The sequence below is a fragment of the Passer montanus genome, unplaced genomic scaffold, assembly GCF_014805655.1.
Source record: "Passer montanus isolate IOZ18808 unplaced genomic scaffold, ASM1480565v1 scaffold45, whole genome shotgun sequence".
Lineage (NCBI taxonomy): Eukaryota > Metazoa > Chordata > Aves > Passeriformes > Passeridae > Passer > Passer montanus.
The window spans coordinates 10492712-10515979 of record NW_024369373.1 but is presented as its reverse complement, the minus strand read 5'-3'; the positions used below and the strand labels follow the sequence as shown (position 1 = coordinate 10515979).

At 42.5% G+C, this 23268-nt stretch overlaps 1 protein-coding gene across 5 annotated transcripts in view; it reads right to left on the bottom strand.

The window, feature by feature from the left end:
• Positions 1-23268, bottom strand: part of ZNF423 (zinc finger protein 423) — a 226971-nt gene that overhangs the window by 23282 nt on the left and 180421 nt on the right. The window lies entirely within an intron of this gene.

Here is a 23268-nt window from a genome sequence, read left to right as displayed (position 1 = left end):
CCTGCCAGAAAGGGAGAGCAGCGCTGCTCTGGCTGCAGGGGATTAAAGAGCCAAACTGCATTTAAAAGTACTTTAATAGTGTGAATTCAGCAACCAATGCTGGCAGAGGGCTGAAGGGATGTCTTCACCTCAGAGTGCACTGCAAACATACACGAGAGGAAGGAACTGTTGGAGAATAGGAGGAGCTGAGAGCAGAGTGTCAGTGTAAATGTTTTTTGTATACCTTGGCTTTTTACAAGGTGTAGAGAGACCACTGAAGGTATTTAAATGTAATTTGATAGAGGAATTTCCTTGTCATATATCTTAAGTATTGAATATACAGGGCCTATTTTGGATGCCTCTATATTCTAATAATTATTACTCTTGGTTCAAGCCTACCACTTTTGCAAGATATGCTTCTCTCTTTACTGAAGTTTGTGGTTCTGGGTGCAGTTGAGCTTTTTTTTTGAGGTACTTAAGTCATATTAAAGCAATTTTCACGCATAAAACTAAACAATGCTTTGGTTTTCTTCAAGGGAGGGAGGGAGTTGCAGAATTTTAGAAAACATAGCATATGTTCTATAAAAATTAAAAACTACCTAAAATGTTTTAATACTGTGGCTGGTTTCTGCAAATAACTCCCTGAAAATGTGTCTTTCCTTCACTGTGGCAGCATATGAACTTTTCATGAAAACATATTTTAAAAACTAAATAAATTCTTTCTTTTATTCTAAACTCGTCTTTATTTTTATATCCTCAAATATCAATAACTATTAATTTTTATCTCCAAGATTGCTAAGAAATTACTGTATTTCCCCATGAACTAATCCTTGCCAAATACATTTGGCTCTTAGGAATAATGTGAGCCCTCAGAAGCATGGTCTTTACTTACAGTTGCTTCAAATTAGCCTTTGCTATCTTTAAAGGGGCTAAAGGGAAGGAAAGTAATGCTTGCTATGGAGCCTTGGTACTATCAGGATGCCAAGGCCCCTGTACAAGGCTTGGACAGTGGAGAGCTGCCTGTGCTGCCTCTGAACCCGCGTGGCAGTGGGTGCCCACAGTGAGTGCTGCACCAGAGCTGCCCGGGGAGTGGGGAGGCAGCGTGGGGACAAGTAAACAGGTGGGTTGGGAAGGAGATAAAAAGAGAAAAGGAAAGAGACAGGAACAGAAAGATGAAAGGGCTGGTAGCTCCGTGGCAGCAGCTCTACGAATTCCCTTGGGAGCCACCAGCAGGGACTGGGATGTTTCTAGGACGCGGCGAGGTTTGCGGTGCTCTGCTCGCGCAGCCCCCGCGGGCGGGCGTGCTGCCCTCTCCAGTGTGTGGGTTTCCAAACCAGTCCCTCTCCCTCACTGTGGCCTAAGGCTGGATTCTCCCATCAGACCCTTGCCTGAAAAGTTCTGGCTTTGTGTGAATTTTGCAACCTGCTCCAGAGGGAAGAAGAGATGGGGAAGGGACATGAGCCTCACGCTGAGCATGCCCAGCCACACCGCTGTGTACAGCAACCAAATGCTGCAATAAACCCGCAGAGGACAAAGCAGGAACTGGGGGGAATGGAACAAATGCCTTCTACGAATATATCAGAGAAATCATGTTTGACATTAATTTTCTACCCTCTACATACTGGGTATTTGGATAACAGTGATTCATGTACAGCCTATGGTCCTGCGTGAGCACATGTTTTCATAAATACAGATAGACACATACTGATGGCTAGACTGCTGCTCCTTTTCCAGCCTAAATATCTATAATTTGAGCAAAACTAAAAAAAAAACAAAAAAGGAAAAACAAACAATGCTCAGCATTTCAGTTAAAGAATATTCTTTCAAGCTTGGTATGTTTAATTAGGTAACAGAGATTGTGTATTTTCTTGGCTGATCCCTGCAGTATTTTAAATAGTTAAACCCATAACAAACAAACTAAAACTAGAATGAAAAATAATAAAACATAATGGGTTCCTGCAGATCTGGAAATTTATCCCACTCGAGGCAAGACCTTTTGATTTGCAAATCCACTTCTGAATTATAAGGCCTTCTCCTCACCGGTGGGGGTTTTTATTCCACTCCCACAGGAGTCCATTATGTATTTCTTGTGTCTATAAAACCATCCAGAAAGAAAAAAAGAGGGAAAAAGTACCATGGTTAGCATGACAAACGTTTCTCTTTTCATGCATGTGTATTCAAAATATGAAAATGCCCAAAGATATAGATAGAATTGCTGCTATAATCACTCTCTCCTCTATGGCATTTTACAGCATATTATTTTACACAGAAACACAGCACATGTATAGGGATACTCAGTCACCTTTGGAGAATAGGAGAATAACTTCCTTGAATTATATAAGATCACCTAGGTACACACAAGGAGGCTTTCTGACAATGTGGCGTGACAGTCGAATGTGTGGTGCTGGGCACTAGCAACAGCAAACATATCATCATTTCCCTCATTCTTATTCGCCTTTTTTGTTCTAGCATGACAAGCATCTATGAGAGACCTACATAACTCAAGTGAATTATGCAGCCCCTCTCATTTGTGAAATAAAATGCAGATTTTTACAGTTTGTTATGCCAGATCTTCTCCCATTTCTTCATAAGTGTATCTGTGGAGGGATCAGATGATTACAGGACTAAACAAGCAATGCACAGCAAACAAGAATCTTGGGTTTCTTGCCTTTTTTTCCTGAGCTCAAAATAATAAGCATTAATTTTACACTTCATTTCTCAAAAAAATAATAGGATGTGCTCTTGTTTAAAACAAGCAGGCCTGCTGGATTCTGTCAGGCTGAAACTATGTCAGGCCAAAAGAGGAACAGAGCGCTTTGTGTAAAAGTATCATGGGGAGATGATAGTATCCTGTAATGTTTTCAGTACCTACTTTTGTCTCCAAAAGCATTTGATCCCTGGCAGACACATACTTATTTCCATACTGGTCTTGAGGGAAGCCAGTAGGAATGAGAGCTGATTATCTGAATCCTGAAGGTGAAACCTGGGTGGTGCCCGCTGATGTCAAAGGCAGGCATTTGTATAAATTTGGAGGTACATAATTTACTGCCTGTTAGTGAGGATTAGTGGGCTGCGCAGAGGCAGCTGAACCGTGGTGGCAGAGCGCGTCACTCATTGTTCCCAAGTCCGGGTGCCTTTGCAGGATAGTTTTAAATATGTTGACAGGGTGTTTAGTAGCACCTACATTGCCATCCTGCCCATTTTAGAGTGGGAATATGCTTCTCCATAAAGCTATTTCTGCTGCAGCAATGTGCATTTAATCCATATTACAATGAGTCTCTAAGCCTCTAAGAGAACCGACACCAGCAGCCTCCTGGCGAGGATGCAGTATAATTAATAATGCTGTATTAAACCCATTTACTGTATCAGCTGCATTTCTAATTATAACTATATTCATGGCAATGTGAAAGTACATGTTAACACTGTCGTGTACTGACATGTTATACCAACAACAAGTAGAAGATCTGAACACCAAAAATCAAGATGACATTGTCTTTATTATTAGTTAAAACTTCTCTCTTCTACTCAATTTCATAAAGCAAAAATTTTCCCTTATGGAATAACTGCATAGTCCCAATTTGAGAGATCATGTAAGACAATCTGATGCTCATTGCTGACAACAACATGTACATCCCACACTATAGCTTTCCAGACCAGTATATTTCTACTCTACTGCAGCAAATTAAGCCAATAAAAGGGAATTTCTTCCCTGTACTCAGATGTTCACATCCATGAGTTAACTGTGCTTTTAATGAACTTTGAAATACTGTGATTCAGTGTAACAAAGCATTAATATATTGTGTTCACAGAGAACCTTCTTCTGTCCATTAGATAATAAATTTGGTAGAATTAAATGGGCCGTGTGCTCTAATTATGGTAGAAATAAATAGAAATTGGAATGAACACAGGGACATAAAATGAAAACTGCATGGAGCTATTCTGTTTATGCAATTCATTTCCCAGTAAATAAGAAATCAAAGGGAAAAATTTATAATGTAAGAAAAGGAGCTTCCCCAGCAATTTTTTCCATGTGGCTGTGAAGGAGCAAGGGGCTGGAACCAGGGCAGGATAGCAGTGATGGACACTCCCCTTAAACACAAAGCCTGCAGAGAACCACTTTGATCCCCCATCTGCTTTGCACCACTCCACCACTGGTTTTCATTAAAAACAACCCAAGGATGGAAGTAAAACCAAGGTCTGAGGACACACTGCACGTGCTCCAAGGGGATGGCAATTTGCAGACGGTCACATTGGATGAAGACGATGTCTGCCGTACAGCCGGCGTTTCCTCCTCGCCATCGCTGCCTAAACCCATGACCTGCTGCACAAACCATTTGGACCACACCGCTCCAGTGCATTTCAGTAATTAATCCCGGAGGGCGCGGCTGAGCCCCTCCCTTGCCGGCGGGCAGCGCAGGCCAAGGAGACGGCGCGCTCCGGCCCGGCGCGGGCCAGCGGCACCGAGGCGCTCCGCGGCACCGCCATTAGGCAGCCCGGGCGGTGAAAGGCAGCGGATTGATGGCGTGGCAACAGAAATGTCACCTGGGGAGCTGGGTGCCGTCCTCCCAGGGATGCTGGAGGTCAGTTACTATGGCAACACCGAATGAGCTCAACCTTGTAACTGACCCTTATCTTTTTTTGATCTGTGGCCCCCTTGGGACCTTGGCTGGAAATCAACTGGAAAATAATCTGGTCACATATCAGAAAGAAAACTATTTATACTTATTTATTTATCCAGGTAGAGCTCGTATCTCCCTTTGACGACTCTGCCACACTAAAGACACCCATCATGTTCCCTCAGCGGTTTCAGTGGCTGTGTGGAAACACCCAGCTCCGCGCTGTGAGAAACCATGCCAAACCCCCTGCCACTGCACAACACACACACACAATGCCACGGATATCTGTGCTCATGACTCCACTGATATATTGCCAAAATCTTGCCTTGCTCTCAGCCCCCGACTTGCCTGTGTGGATAAACATACACCTACACCCCTTCTTGGATGGTTTAATATTTTATGTTGGTATCCACTAATCATATTCTTTTGTGCTTTATCTCTCTGCTGAAATATGATTCTGCTTTGAAATATATTTATATGATCTAGAATGGCACAACACTGATGTCTTTTATGAGCTGAAGATTGTTTAATAAAATCTTGCATTTCTGCTTCATCCTTATGACAATTTTACTATTATAAGTTTTCAAGGGATATGAGAGCCGTCCACTGTGGTTAGAAACATCACTTTAATGAAAAATGATAACATGGGGGCTCAGATTTTTCTAGAAACTATGTAAGGAATACCAGCAAAAACACAGAGTTCCCAACATGCATTCGTATGTAATTTTGTTGGTTTTCCTTATATTTGCCTATAGATAAGACTCATTAAAATCAGGTCTGTTTATCATAGTTTTCCAAAGGATGGGCAGCCCAGACAAGGCTTTATCAGCACAAAGGGCAATTGCTTTTCAGGTGGGGAGACTCTCTGGGGAAATGGGATTCAGGAAATCAGGGACTATATTAGGAGACAGGAGCCACAGGACTTGCTGATGTAAGAGGAAGTGCCTATGGTTTCTGGTAACAAACTCCAGGGTTACTTGTGATACTGCTGCTTCTTTAGGCTCAAAAAGGTATTATTTTCCATGCTAAATTACCTTAACCACACAACGGGCTTTAAACTCTTTCATCATCTTAGGGGGCCTCGAGCTCAAAATATGCAGAATTAGATGCCAAATTATTTATAGGGTAGCTTGTAAGTTCACTGCCTCCAGTATATGTCAGTACACTGCAATATTAAAATGACCATCAAAAAGAAGCATGGTCCCAGAGGGACTGGGGATGAGATTGAAGGGAGTTTCCTCCTGCCTGCGAGTTCCTGTGCTGCTCCAGAGCCCCTGCCCTGCTCCTGGCTGCAGGCTGTGTGCTCCCACTGCTCCTGAGGGGAAGGCTGAGCCTCACGCTCACGGGATGGGGCTGCCAGGCCCAGCTTCATCAACTTAATTTTCAGTTTACAAGAAAAATAAGATCTGAAAGTTCAAAGGAGTTCACGGAGTTGTGCATCATCTATCTCTGTCTGCAGATCCCCAGAGGGACCTGCCTGCAAAGCTTTATTTCAGATTTAGATATTAATCTGGGAAACTGCATAAAGATAATTTATAGAAATGCACACAATACTTTAGCACAACAACTTCACACTTTATCAGCCTTTCTCTGAAGACGCCTTTTTTTTAATAACCCATATTAAAACTTTTTGTGGACTGAAGCCTGATAGGTTTGACTGCTCCTTCATGATAATTGATTAAGGGATACTCCACTGGCTTCCACGGAAAAATGGAAATGCAAAACCCATACAGGAAAAAAAGCATATGCCATTTTTGAGTGTGCAAGTCCATACAACCACACACAGAATTAGCTTTATCCAGATAATGAACCTCTAGGAATAACTAGAGTTTAGTAAGAACACTTCATTCCTACACAATTCAACTCAAGTAATGTATTTCAATGTTTTGAAATACTCACAGTTGTGTTATTTCAAGTTTAATGCCAATACCTGAGGAAACTGAAGTAACACAGCCCTGAATCCGTGGCCACGCAACCTATTCCCTTCACTGTCCTCCCTCATGCCATCATATTGCTGAAAACTAAACAGACCTTATTGCTCCTGGTCTCCTCCCTGGGAGCAGCTCCCTGTACTGCTACACAGCAGGAACACATTCATCCTCTCATGCTATTGACAATATCACACACAAGAGCTCAGTACAGACAAACAGCAATAACCAGCATCTACTTGGCATCTATTCTTCTTGTGAAATTAAAAATTAAAATTAAAACATCATTATACTCTTATTAAACATCCCACTGGAATATGCTGATGCTTTAAAAACATGCAAAGCTTTAAACCTACTTTAAATAGGTGTAAAGCCCTTTTTTACTCCTTTTACAGGCCTGGCACATTCCCCAGCCTCAGCAGCAGGCCCCCAGAGCTGTGAGGTGTCCCCTCCCCACCACATCCCACCCGTGCCTCCTGCAGTGCTAGCACGTGGTGACTGTGCTCACACAGAGGCCACCAGAGCTGCCAGGACCTGCCAGCCACGAGGTGCCAAAGGCAACCCCTCCCCTGGCTGGGTGCAGGGTGGCAGCTGCATCCCATAATTACTGCTCCAAAGGCACTTTCCTTGTTGCTGGGTGCACTTTTGCGTGCTCAGAGGCAGGTTCCTGAGCTGGGGATGCAGGGCAGGGTGAGCAGCCCCCTGAGCTAGCCCAGCACACCTGGGACAGCACACGGTGTTTGTTAAAACACCAATTCCCACAGATGTGTATCGCTGATCTTCACATTACCATTTCCCCAGTACACACTGACATGATAGACCTTAAATCTATCGTGTAAATAATCATCAGATTAATGCTCTCTAATAGTATATAATTAACATGACAGGCTACAAGCCAGTTGTTGTCAACTACACTCAGCAATGCACAGAGTAAGAGAAGGCATAAACCGTTCCCATGATGGCATCAGGGAAGCAGAAAAACCGGTAAAAGGAGAAAAAGAAATAAAACTCCTGAAAAAACCCCCCACCTATATGTACAATTTAACTGAAAAACACTGAAGTTTCTTTCAGGCATCAAAACATAATAAATGTCAATTTTTAATTTTTTTTTTTTTTCAGTGGGAGGGTAGACTTTTATTTCCATCAGCAAAGAAATATTCTATTATCCTTGCATTGGTGCAATGACTCTTGAGTGAATACAGGTGAATTGGCATAAAGGACCTTATTCTGATATTGCAAATTCTGCATAAACATGGAAAAATGTATCCAGCAATGTAAACTTTACAGCAGTATCAGTTATGTTCTTATAAAAGATTACATTAGTATAGATATCTGGGAAATGGTGCAGTGGGTACAGAGTTTAAAATGCAATTGAAAACAAGCCATGAGCATTATTTTTGTGGGAGATCACCTAACACTCAAAGACTGGCCAAATGCTGCACCCCCCTAATACTGGGGAAGTTTGCACCACTTACTCAAATAAAAGCATTTTTTTAAAATATGTATTAATTTTGTTTTCTTATTAAGAAACAGTATTCCTAGGGAAAAGTCTCTGGTTGAAAAGCAATCTCTTAAGGCATTGTTATCAACTTAAAGACCAAATTTCTTTTAAATACCTACAGACAAGCAAAAAAACCCAGGAACGCTTCTCAGCTTTTTTTTGGAAAATAAAAATTATGTGCATTCAGCACAACTGCATCAGAGCTTGTTCATCTGAGGGTTGAACTCTTATCACAGCCCAGCCCCAGAGAGGCTCCTGACCCCCACCCCCAAAGAGGTGCCTCCTTCCTCCTGCTCCCCAGGAGCTCAGGGACACAAACCAGTCATTGGGGATGGCAAAATGAGATGCCACTGCAAACACAGAGAATCAAGGGTGACTGAATAAGGGTCTGGCTAAGATAGGTAACTGATTTTGCATGGCACAAATATCCCTCAGAGCTCCTTAAGTGCAAATATGCCCAAAAGAATGAACCAACCCTATGAGAGATATTTTACATCAGGAATCCTAGGGTGCAGTAACGCATGATATTCCTTAAAGCAGTCAAGAAGAAGAATCTGCATGAAAACAAGAAAATATCTTAAGCATCTCTGCATTATGCAGACATATATACTGCACATATACTGCAGTACTGTGGGATTATGCACAAGAGCATCTCCCATTGATGTTGGAATTTGCTTGATTCACACTCCATAGTCCAAGTGGAAGTCAAACCCTCTGGCCAGCTTCATCTTTAATAAGAAGAGAAACTGCAACCCAGTGACTTTCTGGAAGAGATCTCACAGCTGAGCAAGGGCTCTGCACAACACAGACTGTAAAGTCTATGGATAGTGCTCATCTAACATACAAACCTGGACTACAATGCATAAAACCTAATACCAAACTCATACCACCTTTACATGTGTTCTTTGTCCTGTTCTCTGTCCATGTGAGCTGGCCAGCTTGCACACTTTGTGTAAGATCTGGAGCTGCACAGGCAGCACTGAAGCAGTTGCCCTGAGCTCTGCACAGAAGGAGAGCTCAGGGCCAGCACACACATCCTGTGGAGCTGGGAGGGGCACCAGTGGTAGGGAAACATGGGCAGAACCTTCTGGGATGCTAAACTCAGAGAGCTTTGGTTTCTGCCTTTGTAAACAAATTCCTTTCTATTTCACTACGTGAGTCGCTCGGTCAGGCATATATGGCTGTTGGCAGATACTCTGTCAGTGCACAACATGGCCAGCTTGTTTTTATATTTTTTTAGAAACACATTTTCTTCATTTTATATGTCATTAGCTTTTTAATTCATTAAGGAAAGCCATGTGCAAACTCTCACACTATAGACAGACTCTGGACAACATATGTGGTCTGTGACAGAAAACACAGTGTAAAAGATAAAGAAAATCTGTATTTTTGGTTAAATAAAGGGATCTGGAAGAGTCAGTCCTCCAGTGGTGCTGAAGCAGCCACCTGAAAGGGCAAGCATGCCATGGTATCAAACCACAAGGACATTCAGGAGGCTCTGATGGCTCATTAACAGCAGGAGTCCTACAGAGCTATTTTTGCTTAAATTCACCTAGATCTCATGCTCTTGGCATTGTAAGGTTTCCTGGGCTCTCTGCAAATCCTCTCATTCTCAGGAGTTACATTTAAAAATAAAATAAAATTAAATTTAAAAAAATAAAAATACCAAGCCCCAGGTCTCTGCCCAAAATGAAGCACCAAGATGTTCCCAGCAGGATGGTGCTTTCAGGGTGTGCATAGTATGGACTGGAGCCATGCAGAGGTGGCTGAGACAACTTGAAAAGATCCAAAGGTGATGTCGAATTGCTACAGAGAAAAGCCTGATGTGCAATCATTGAACTTGAAAGAGACTTAGGGGTATCCACCCAATAAGTCCACATGAGAAGAACCATTTTCCACAGCCCTGCAAAACTTACAATGAAGAAAAATGAGAGGAAAGATCAAGCTGCTTTTCAGCTGGCCCCTCAAACAAAAGAAGATTCTTAATCAAGCCATCATGGAGTCCCTGCTTCAACCAAAAAGGTTTCTCTCTGTCAGAGACCTGCTACCCACCATTTTGTTCTCTTTTTTTATTTTGTGAGTTCTTATTTTAACCTCAGCTTCAACAATCGGCATTAAGAAGTCGGCATTTGCTCCTATCACCCCAGAGAGGTAGGGAAGATACAATCGTATATATGCAAAATAGGTATGAACTCTGATAACAATACTTTGCCTGTAGGCAAAAAATGACTTTTTAAATGGCAGCCACTATAATAATGTTAGCCTAAGACTCACCCTTGCAGGATTTTCCTCTGCTTAGTAAAAACAAGGTACATGCTGGCAGGAAATGCAAAGAGTTTGGGTACCAATAATACGGGGAATGTTTTAGTGGGAATGGGGGAAAACAAAATTATTTTCCCCAATTGTTTTTGTACCAGCATGGACGGGGTAAAGTAGCAAGTCTGTTGCCACAGAGGCAAGAAGGGCTGCCAAGCTCTGTGTCCTAAAGCTTGTTAGTCTCAACCAGCAGCACCTTAAAAGACCTTGGATGACTTCCCTACACAGCTTATCCTTCTGGAAAGCTGCCTCCAGGGGAATGGTCTAAAGCATCTACTACTCATCCCACAGACAATTATGATGAGTAGGAGACGACGCCTACTCTTTACTCTTTTTTTTTTCTTTTCTTTATGGTTGCCAACAGATAGTGCATTGCTGCACAAGAGAAGTGCAAGAGCAGAGCTTTCTTTCTAATCCCACCTGAGGCATTATCAGAAAAGGCTGGCTCCTCAAGGAGTGCTTTGGGAGACCTGGGATGCCCTGGTGCCACTCATGTGCCTGAACTGCCCCAGCAGCTACAGGGAGCAGTGCCAAGGCCACCCAGCCCCAGTGTGACTGGCCACTCCTCCACCAGGCATGGCCCTGGCAGGTTGTGGGGCACATCCCAGGAAGAGACGTGCAGGCAGAGTGGCACACACAACGGTTGAATCTTTGCAGCTAGATGAGCATCAATTATGCATTGTATCAAAATCCAAATGCTAGAGCATGAAGCAGGCAATTCAAAGAAACAGCATGAGCAAAGCAAATGCCAAAGAAATGAAAAATATGTCCAAAACTGTGACAGAGCACTCGGCTACTTTTCACATAACATCATCAATCGTTTCTCATCAAAGATTTCAAATACTTGGGAAGAGATTACAAAAATATTCAAAGATACAATATTTGTATTTTGAATGTTAATTTGACACAAAGGAGTGTGCATGAGGGAATGTTTATAATCAGCACTCCAATAAACTCACAAATGACTCTAGTATTTTATAAGCTTGTTAGAAACAAATCACTCCCTTAGCTTATATTTACTTACTGATGAATAATAAAAGGCCTCAATACACAAAGAGTAAATTCAAAATGTTTTCCTCTTGTTTTATCTTCTATGACAATACTGGAACCCTTTCGCTCAGGCTGTGATTCCCAAACATGCCTCTCCTGGTTTTATGGCTAAATATTGATTTCTCCATACAAGCAGAGGCAGCTTTGAACCTTGCTGCCTGCCCCCATCCCCCGTGTAAAACAGATGCCATGGTCTGGAGTTGAACAGCAGTGGCTGGCCTTGCCCCCTGGCCTCGTGCTGCCTGCAGGGTGGGGAAGGGAGCACATCCAGCTCTGCCAATTTACGCAGCAGTGAAGGTGCAGACCAAGTGCTCAGTCTCAGGAGGGAGAGGAGAGGATATGCTCACCTTGCCCTCCTCCTGGAGCAAAGCACAGGACAGTCGAGCAAAGGAGTATAGAAAGAAACTTTGCAATATACTCATAAAACTGCAACGGTCCCAAACAAACACATCAACTGCTCCAGCTGGTCTGCAGAGGCCTGGGCAAGGTGTCAGTACCATACAGGCTCCTGTGGGCACCCAAATACCCTGCACCCTGCTGGTGCAACAGCCCAGTAATTGACCACAGCTAAAAATCCCCTTTAGCCTGTTTAAAACCACCAGGATGCTTTAATGTAATACCAATCATGCTTCAGCAGACAACATAACACCTACACCTTCCAAATGCCATTAGTTATACACCAGCTCAGACCAATAATGCTCTGGATGTGAGCACAGGAGACCAGTGGTAGCCATGAAGCCCTGGCAGTAGCTGTGCTGGGCACCCACGTGTGCCATGATAGCTGGATTTCAGAAATAATTGCTGCATGGGTCGGCGTGCTGGATTCATAAGTGGTAAGTAGCACAAATGGAGGGAAACAAAAGTTGGCAGAACAATGCCTCATTTTTCTAATGTAACTAAGTGCTGAATGTGGTAATGGGAATTGTGGGGATACTTGTCTTTATGCTCTTATTTACCCAATAGAAATAATACAGGGATATTCTAATGGAGGATTTTACTTAATGTACAGTTAAGCATTACACAAACATTTTATTGTGGTCTGTAAAGATGATCTATTTAGAGTAGCTGAAAAAAAATCAAACTGCATTCAAGCATAAGTGCTTCTGGTAGACACACAAATGCAGAAAGACTTTACAAAGTAATTGTAACACAGGCTTTTGTTCTAGATGGCCCTGTTTCTTCATGCAGGCATCAAACACATCTTCACCACCTCTTAAAGACAAACCAAATGCTGCCATGGACCAAGCTGGCTGGACACACAGCATCTTTGTAATTGCATTAAGATGCTGAAGTGAATAAACACAGCCAGGCCTACTCACATGCACTGGGGCTGCAGAGGGTAAGGTGTGAACTTGAGACAGTTTCTGTAACATGCCTGGTGCTGGCACTGGCCTGGTGGCCTTAAAAGGGAGCTGGGAATCACTGCAGTACTGCAGAATGCATAACAAAGCTTGCACAGCCCCTACTATTATTAACCATGATTCAGGTGTGCATTGAGCTGATTAAGCACTTAGTCATTACAAACAGCTTAGGATTCACATTTCCAGAGTACATTATAAGATGGTTTTTATTTCTAAAATTGTTAATGGCAGAGCCATGAGAATAAAATTACTTTTTCACTTTTTCACCTGTGGACAAGCCATAAAGCACTGTACAGGAATTTACTAAGAAGTGTAACAATGATACACTTTCAAAATAAATCTCAGGGCTCCAAAGCCATGGCCACAAGGCACTGCCACTGCAATCCTCCTCGGGGACAGAGACCACCCGTCATGGAGCTCTGCTCCCTCACCTGCCACTCTGGCCAGCTGCTGGAGCAAAGGAAGGCTGCAGATGGAGCATCCCAGGGACTGCTCCATGGTGCAGGTGAGAGGTCTGATGGAGGAAGACCAGAAAAGGAAAGTGGAGCATAGCTGTCCCACAATAATGCCCCTGCCATCCCTGTCACTTCCCTGCCACTCCTATGGGAAACTGCCCCTGCCACAGGCTTCCTACCCCTTGCTGCCTGTAACACAGTGCCTCCAGCACCACAGGGTGAGGTGCAGTGCTCTTGGACACGTTTGTGTTTTAAAAGCAGTGCTGGTGTCTGAAACTCCAACCACTTAAGCCAGTGGCAAAGTTTATAGTCTGCACCCGGGTATCTCTCCAAGGTGGAGAGAAAAGACCAGCACCCCCCAAGCCACCAGGCATTGGGGGGCCTACTCAGCCTCTGTTCTTCATCCCCACATGCTGCAGAGGAGTAAGGAGGCACAATATTCTTGGGGGAGAATTCCTTATACATTGTTCCAGCATCAGCACTTCAGCCCCCAGAGAGAACAATGACTAATCCCCAACCACTCGATAAACTTCATGCTAATGGATGGCAGGACAAAGCATACAATTTCTCAGAAAGGAAGACAATTACTGGGGGCATGTGAAATACTAGAAATGCAGGAAGCAAACAGCTGAAGAAAAAACCCATATAGGACATGTCAGGGTTTCACAACAAAAATGCTGTCAACGTGCCAGGCTGTGTGTCAGGAGCCTCAGTGCTCTTCAGTCTGAAGTCACTGGGATTTTCCCTATGGCCAGGGGCTGCAATTTTTACCCTCTAGATCCATCTTTGATGTTATTGAAACAGAGACATGAATTTGAAAAGGAAAGAAGTCATGTCATGAAGAAAACAGGAAAAAAAACACTTTCCAGGGGGGAAGGGTCATGGCAGTCTAAATGACTGAGTAAAAAACTACACTGCTCTCCATTTTTATAGAAGTGTCCCAAGTGCAGTGCCCATGAGGATTCTCCTTTGAGTTATCCATTTATTTTTTAAAAGCTTTTCTGGAGAAAATAAGCACTCCTTATTTCCAGGAATAAAAACAAAACAAAGCATCCTCAGACAGCTGGCAGGACAGGCAGGGCACAGCCAGGCTCGCTCTGGGGCTGCCCCTTTGTCTCCATGCCTGGCAGGTGTCTCTGAGGAGGGGAGCACACCAGCTGCTCTCAGCCATGACTGAAGCCAGGCACCTCAGGCATGAGTGGTGACAATCCCAGTGCTTTCTGGTGGGCACTTTCCTGTGCCCAGCACTGTTGGCAGTGCTGTGCCACCCCACTGTCTGCACAGAGAGCATGGGCCAACCCCAGCCCTGGCTCACAGAGCAACGCGGTGGCAATTTCTAAAGGATCACAAAGCCCACAACATCACTTGTGCTGTTACTGACAGGAGCTAAAGCCTGCCTGCACCACCCTGTTCAGAGTCAGAGGAAGAATTTCTCGTGGCAGTCCTTGTGTCACGAGTTGCCCAGTTGTCCCCTGGCACATTCCCTGTGCCCAGCTCGGCTGGCAGCTGCAGCACAGGCAGGGCACAGCGCCTGAGCACAGCTCCCAGCACAGTGTCTTCACTTACGTGTGCTCAGTTGCAATAACTGGGGAGCATTTTAAATGGTTTCATCTCGCCATTTGGTTTCCTCTTGCTTTTCAAAGCAGAGGAAGTATTTATCAATAAAGATTTTAAAAAGAATTAATTATCACCATCATCAAGTCAAGCTCCCTGGTGCCTCGCTGTCCAGCACCTGCCCGAGTCCTCTCCCCTTTCAGAGAAGGATCTACCATCTCTGCACCATCCTTGTGCTTTGGAGCTCTAAAGCACTATTAAAATCAATTCACTTGGTGTCAAAAGCTCTCTTTCTTCTTGTACCTACCATTACAGCTGTAGTATTCATCAGATTTTTACCACCAGGATTAATGTTATAAAATGTCACTTGCTACAGTAAAATTTATCAACATTATTATATACCATAGAAACTGCCACCACAGACAAATGCACTACATTAAAATTTTGTCTAGAGCTCCCTAGAGGAAACATTTGCTGCAATTTGTGTAACAGTTTATATATTTATGCTATTTAATGGTACAAAGCAATAATTATGACTTCATTCACTGATAAGCAACAGCATTATATAAATCAGATGCGGATTTAGAACATGCCAGCTTTGTCACTGGCCTACCACTTGTAAATTATGTTGCTGTTAAAAAAAAAAAAATCTAAGCAAATATGAGTTAGCAGCAGGAAGCTAATAATGTGCCTCCAGCTGTTCCAGTTAACCTGCAAATGTGGCCATCTGCACCTCAGGAGAAAAAGAAAAGGAGAGATAGAGGGAGGGAGGAAAAGGAGAGAGGAGAGAAGCTCCCACCAACACCAGCACAAAGCCTAGGCCCTGAGCAGTAGGAATGACCTTGCTCCTCATGACCAGACAAGCACATATTTAAAATCAGAAAAGTTACCAAAGAATAAAGGACCTTTTCTCCCCTAGACCCACAGAAAAAAAAAAAAAAAAAAAAAGAAAAAAAAGAAAAAAAAAAGAAAAAAAAGTCCTTTCCACTGCCTTTTTTCTGGAACAGGCTGTCTTTCACATCTGAGGTTATTATTTACTGCATTGCAGGTCCAATGAACAGGTTTTTCTTACAGCTTCTGCCTTTCATTTCTACTTTTTAACACCTCTTCACAGACCCATCTTGTATTATTTTTTTTAAATGGTGGTCATTGTAATAGATTTATTCCTGCTTCAGACAATTTAAAATGGATCTGCAGGGCACAAAGGCTGAACTATCAAACAAGACCAAAATTCTCAGATAGAAAGTCACAGATCTTGCAGTGCACAGCAGCTTCACTCCTGCCTTTGGGTTCATGGGGATGAGGTGTCCTTAGGACATGCGAGTAGTGTTTGCTCAAAGATTATTTTATAAGAGACTTCTGTGGAATCTGGGTCACAAGGAACTGACACAAAATATTCCCTTTGACATTCACCCACACACTGAAGAGACAGTGGCTGAAAGTGCAGGTCCTGTACATTGTTACACTCTGGTAATCCAACAGCAGCTTAATACTAACAATTCTCCAAGATCCGTGTTAGCAAGGGTCTCCAACACACCTCCTAGAAAAGGATGGTGAGGGCCTCACAGGATTTTTTCTTTTTAAAGGTCTGACTCTGTAAAACAATGAGCTTAATTCCTGTGAAGGGCCTGAGGTCAGAGGGGTCAGCACACCTTACTGGAGCTGCACTGCTCTGCCTCACCCGGGCTCTTACACAGCATCTTTGTACTGCCAATCCACCCCAGCTCCCCAAAAAATCCTTGTTCTGGCACAGGTTATCGAAGCTGCCATTGACCTTGAGATGCTTAAATACACTCAGGATTATCATCACTCTTAAAGTAAAAAAATCTCACCTTGCCTCTTCCAAAATGAAGCAACTCCGTTTGTTTCTGTGTTTTTGGCGCACATCTGTTTCCACCACCCCGTGTCATAGTTCTGATAAAACTCTTGAAGTACTGAAAGTGCCCAATATTGAGCCTTGTGGATCCTGATCTCAAGGATGAGTAGCATGAGCTCCTCAGAGCACATCACAGTCACAGAGCAGGGGACCTGTATCTGAATAGTGTTGTATGGACCTGACTGCTATTATTCGATTTTCACCAAGGAAACATGATTTATCTTCATTCCAATTTTTGTAATTACAACTCATTCCAATGATAACTGCATTTACAGGGATTTATAATTTACTTGAAAGATTAACTCAGGCATATATAATTTCAAAGAAACAAAAAAAAATTCTTGAAAATACTGAATTTACTTTAAACTGCTCTGTTGTGATAATGTTGGGACATATATCTGTTAAAACCATCTTTAATGTTTTTCTCTATTTAAGAGTTTTGGTTTTTATGAGGTTTAATACTTTCAGGAGAAATACTTTACCCTCATGGAACACGTAATCAGTAACTGATCTTTTCCAAACATTTACACTACACTTTGGGAATGTTGTTGGATGTGATAAAAACTGTGACTTGCAGTAGATTAAAGAACCAATAACTGCATGCTGACTCAGTAAGTTACCAGCATTTACTCTCTGAATTGTGTTAACAAATGCAAAGTGCCAGCAGAGTGATGTGTCTGGTCAGGGAAAGGCATGAGCCATCTCTCCAGAGGAAAATAAGCTTTCCAGTAAACCTGTAACTTCATCTGGCCTTTCTAAAATTTATTTAATCTAGAAATTGCCACATCTTTGAAAGCAGCTGGGGTGATGATTTACTTTTCAATATTAGAATGTTCATAACAGCAAACAACATATACAAACTGTGCCATTGAATATCCAAACATAGTGGCATATTTTGTGCACATGGAACAGTTCTGGTGTTTGACAGTTCCATTTAATTACAGCAGAACCTCAGTTTAGTCCACTGGTGTCTTCAGAGGCAGGTAGCAAGTAAAGCTGGTCAACATCTACATCAAAATGACCCCTGGTCATGTGCCCCTGAGGCTTCATCAGGACTGCCAGGTCATGTTGCACAAACTGTGCATATCCACGGGTGTGGAGTTCCCAAGTGCTTCAGTTCACAAGGTCTGAATGCTCCTCTCTGATGGGAATCCATGTGTCTACTTCCTGCCCCTATCTGTTCACTGCTCAAAACAGCACCAAAAAAGAGATCCTAGATGTATGCAAATGACCCATAATCCTCTTTTATAAAGAAACCCCTTCACATTGCTTTAATGAACTAGGAGGGGTAGTGTCAGATGGATTCTCATGTGAGCATGAATAACAGAAGAGAGAAGCAGATGGAAAGGGACACAAACAGCTTTTTCTAAACCCATTAATAAAAATATTGTTAAAACACATTGCTCTAAAATATAAACCTAGATGTTTGATTTGTTTAATTTTGTCAGAACATTTCTGTTCCCTTTTGGTGAAGGGTGATGGCAGCAGAGAACCCTGTGCAGTGAGCAGCCCACATCCCTTGGAGATGTTCACCAGCATGCAAGGCCCTCCCAGCCTCTCCTCAACCACAGAAAATCTCTATTATTTCTCAACTCTCATTCCCGACACTCCACAGAATTCCACATAGGACACTGAGAGGCCAATGAACAACTCGAATAAACTCTCCTGCTTAGCAAGAAAAAGTGTGACTGGAAAAAATTAACTCCCAAAGAGACAGTATGAGAAAGGTCAAAAGGCCTAGTCAAATGGAAGGCCTTCCAATAGCTCCATGGTGCCACAAGCATTCACAAAACACATTTGCATCATGGAGGTGAATAAATTAAACTGTTTATCACACTCATAAAAGACAGTGCACGTCTGCAAAACGTTTTTGGGGCAACATAGTTAAAGGGAAAATGGTTACAAGCTCATACAAATAATGCTGTGACATTTCTATTCCCTACTTATTGACCTGAACAATCTGATCCAGAATTGTTATGCAAGTGGCAGAAATGCAGAATGAATTTTTAATAGCTTTGTCTGTGAAAGAGAACAAAATTTCATAAAAGATGTTAAAGCAGTTTCCATAATGCTGGCTTATGTAGCTCTCCACAAAAATAGGCACTCTCAACTACAACAGTTAATCCTTAGGATTTACAACACATCATAACTCATTCCTGCTGTACGGAGGAATTCATCTCTCAAATGCAAGTGATCTTGCAATCACAGATGAACTCCAGTACTTAAGTACAATGGGATACGTTTCACAGTGTCAGCCCTAATTTTCAGCCTTGACTTTGATTTCCCCTGTCTTGGTGGGTTCCAGGCAGACCCTCGGTGTTACTCTAATGTAGCTTTTTTGTGGTTTTAATATGAATATTGTGTCAAGAAGCTGAGATATTAAGAATGACAATACATTATTATTGCAGCAGGGAAATCTCCGGAGTCCTAGAAGTAGGATTTTGAAAACCACAGTAAAAAATCAATAGCAATCCACAAGAATTCATAAAGGAAATGTGTCAGTCAGCACCTCTGAATACAAATCTTAAATTTTAGCCTAAGCAGACTGGACAAATACAAGTCATTTAAAAGGCAGAGGAGGGGAATGTGCCCCAGCTTTTCAGGCTGCAGAAGGAAGCCTGTCTTGCTTGGCTGCCCCAGGAGTGCCTGAGATGCCCTTGCCCTTCTCTGCCAGAGCCCTGAGGCTAGCCCCAGCCCCAGCCCCAGCCCCAGCCTGCCTGAGCCAGTGTGTCCCTGGTGGTTGCATGGACAAGGAAGATGCTGCATCCCTGACACTGCCTGCACCCAGGCTCCTCCCTTGAAAGCAGCCAGCCAACAGGATGTAGGGAAAAACCAGCTCATCTGTACTCCCTGATAATTGTGATAATGAAAAGAAATGCCAAGAACTGTACATGCAAGCCTTTGATGAATTTACAGCCAGACATCTGCTTGCAAGGTAGCTGGCCTTGTGAGCTACCTCCAGCAACAGGACTTAGTATTGCTTGGGTTGGCTTTAAATAATCAAAAATATCCACAAAATCAATTAATTAAACACTTCATTTGTATATAGCTAACTATGTATTAATAAAATGTTATCAAAGCTTCCTGGTGCTTCTCTCAGGAAGAAGCCTGCTCAACTAGCATGGAAAATAGAAGGTATCACTTACAGAAATGTCCACAAGGCAAATGCAAACGGATGGCCTTTGCCTTCTCAGATGTTGCCCAGGGACTGGGTACATCTGAACAGGGCTTATTCTCATCATTCAGATCACTTGCCTACACTCTGACTTTGAAAGAAGTTTTTGAAAGAAAAAACAACCTGCAAGGTGGTAAAGATGAATGGTCTTGCTCTCTTCAGTAAGAGTTTGTAGCGGTGCTCAGAAGGAGAAAAAAAATCTTTTTCCAGACCTCACTCTCCTGTACAATTTGCACAACAGAAAAGCTGGGTTTGATTCACAAAAGAGGTGAAGTTATAAGCAGAGGAAGCACACAAAGATTTGAGTCCAAATCCAGTAAAAGACGTTAAGAGTTGGTTAGATGCTCTCAGTACCTTCCTACAATCTCTGCAGCCTGTGTGCTTTCCCAGTGCTACTCAAAAACACCTTAAAAAATAACTGCTACAATTTTGGAGGGGAAAGGGCAGAGGATGTAGCTCTGATGGTGGTCCATGGTTTTCAGTTCCTACTCAGGAGACTTCACAACTGTTTTTAAATAGAAGTACATAGTGTTCCCTGGCTGAGTGACACAGAAGCACTGCTTAATGGCCAAGGAGGATCTGCTGGCAATGGCACTGAGGACTTCCACAAAGCCCAGAGGCTCCAACTTCAGCAGCTTTTCTAGTCAAGGCCATGGGAAATGCTGCTAAAAACTGCAGCAGTTGTTCAGGGCAACCGTGAGAAGTGGTTCACTATACATGGGCTATCTATTATGCATACCATTTATTAATTTATGTAGATTGGTAGACTGCATGACCAAAAACATGCCATCAGCAATGATGGGCATCTAAGCCTACAGTAAAAGCTTGATCCAAAATTAGTTTCAGACATTGAAAGATTTTTATTTTTTTTTACTGCTTATAGTGAATATTGGTTTAGAACCTGAAAACACTGAGAGGAGCTGCTTTTACTGCACTAGTAATAGCAGAGATAGTAGAAATCTCCATTAAAATTACTGTGTCACAGGTAAAGCAGGGAGAAAAATTCATTTAGGGAGCCCTATTGATAATTGATTTGATAGATCTTAATAGCAGAACTCTCTGAAGGATGATGTCACCATATTGCAAAATTATTTAAGCTTGCAGTCACTGTTCTGCTGCACGTCCCAGCCTAAAGGAAAAGGATCCAATCTCCACAGCCAGGGTAGAAACCTTACTGTGCATACCTGGCACTGATGCACAAGCTTTTTACAATGTTGTGTTTTCAAGGAAAATGTTGTGTTTAAGAAGTAAAATAACACCACCAACCCACTGGCAAATAAAAACAAACCTCCTGGCACATAATGCTGCTTATGTGTGCTTTCCCCACACCTTGTACCTATTTATTCCCACAATAGCAGCACCCACTTTGACAATAAGGGGTTTTCTTTCTCTCATCAGAGCAAATTAGGAATAACCTCACCAAAGCCAATGCTGCTACACTGATGAAAAAATTAATCAGCAATGAACCCATACCCTGGGATTTTCTCAAAAATTTGACAGATCTGTTAGTACTGAATTCTTAATCTGCCCTAGTTACCAGATACGAGTTGGAAGGGCATTGAAAGGACAATAGATGTGCTGATATTTCCTAACTAAAGTTATATTCTGACAAAAGTAACATTCCTAAAATATCTCAAAACAAAAAAAAAAATCTCTTGAATTGGAATTTGAATTTTTTTCTGAATTGCCTCTTTTTCTTTCTTCTGTAGCTCCCACAGCTGAGTTCCCAAATGCAAGATGTTCATTGTCAATAAGCACTGTGCAAATACACACAAATAAAGGGGATCAGCAGAATGAGCTGCTTGCAATTACTGCCTTATCCACGAGAGAGCACAGTAACCTGAGCACATCCCCAGCCTTTAGTAAATGCCTCGTGTACGTACAGAGCACTGTATAACTCAAAAATTATAATTAAAATGTCTTAGCTCCTGTATTTATAGTAACATTTAAACTACTGTGCTTTCTTGAAGTCAGAGTCATTTACTTGAGAACAGCACACTTTACGGTGAACAGATCTTTGAAACTATACCATGGGGATATGGCACAGCCACATGTAACTCAATATATGTCAACAGCTGTAAAAATATTGGTAGGAGAAGGGAAGGAAAAGCCATGAGCGCAGATCAAGTGCCCTGTCTCTCACATCTGACTGTTTTCAGATTCTCACTCACTCCTCTCCTCCCCGCCCCCCCCAAATAATTGGGCAATTTTAGTGCAAGCTGTCATAAAAGCCAAGGCTTCTTTGAGGTTGAATGATCAAAAAGGTTATAAATGAAAATGATTTCAATGTTGGAGGCCTAGCGAGTGACCAAGGCACTTTCTGTAGCAGAAGGGTTTGTTCTAATCTTACCAACTGCACGCTTTCGTCAGAGCATATTCCTAGGGAGTTCACAGCTCCCCAGGGCGAAGCTACAGTAAATTCTGACTAATCCCCTCTGCATACAAATGAGCCCCTGGTAAGAGAAACTGCAGGGTGAGGCAGCTTATACACAGCACTGATTCTTCAGGTCTGCACCTTCAGCAAAGCAAACAAAATGGCACTATATTTTTTTTTTCTTCAATGGGACAAGCTTTCTGAAAAATAAAGCCTTAAATCCTGAAATGCAGGACAAGCTGAGGACAGAGGGAAGGAGCACAGAGCAAAAAGAGTGTCCCTCCTCTCCTGTGCCCAGGCAGTGGGGCAAAAAGACAGTATCATCCCTTTAAAAAATTAATGAATTTAAACTCCTGCTTTATTAAGGGAGTGGTGGTTTTGGACTAAAATTTCATGTAAAAGGAACATGGCACAAGATAAAATATTTACTAGCCTATTATAAAATAGCAGGATCAAACCCTGCACTTCCATTGGTTGGCATCACTGTATCGAAATACTATAGAGCACCAAGTCATTTATATTCATTCCCTGGCATTTCAAGGGATCTTTAAATGTTAAATTCTGCACCTATTGCTGCTTTAAAAGTCTTAAGCATTTCTCAGTGCAAGATGTGATTAATTTTTCCAGCTGCGCGTTATTTAATCACAGAGCATATATTTGGTATAATTATTAACTCTTGACAACATGGGATGCTCCTGTTTCACAAAATTCCTGGGAAGCAGCTGGGTGTACAGCAGTGAGAATGGCTCATGCTGTTGGCAGTACCTGCCTGGCAGAGCTGAGGAGCAGAAGAGGAAGAGGCTGCAGAGTCATGTCTCTCTATGTGAGAGCGCTCTGCCCTTCCAGGGGCATGGCAAGTGCTTTGGGCACTCAGCACCCTTTGGGACATAGTGCAGAGAGCTCTCAGTAAGAATCACATGGAGCTTTTCTCTTTGCAGACCTGCAGAATTGGTGCCTCTGTTTTGGATATGTACAGAGCCTGGGATGTTTACACTCTGCAGCCATTTAAATACAACTCAACAGAGATACCACCCTAATACCTTGCATATGGTTTTATATGATGCAATTTTCATGTATTCACGT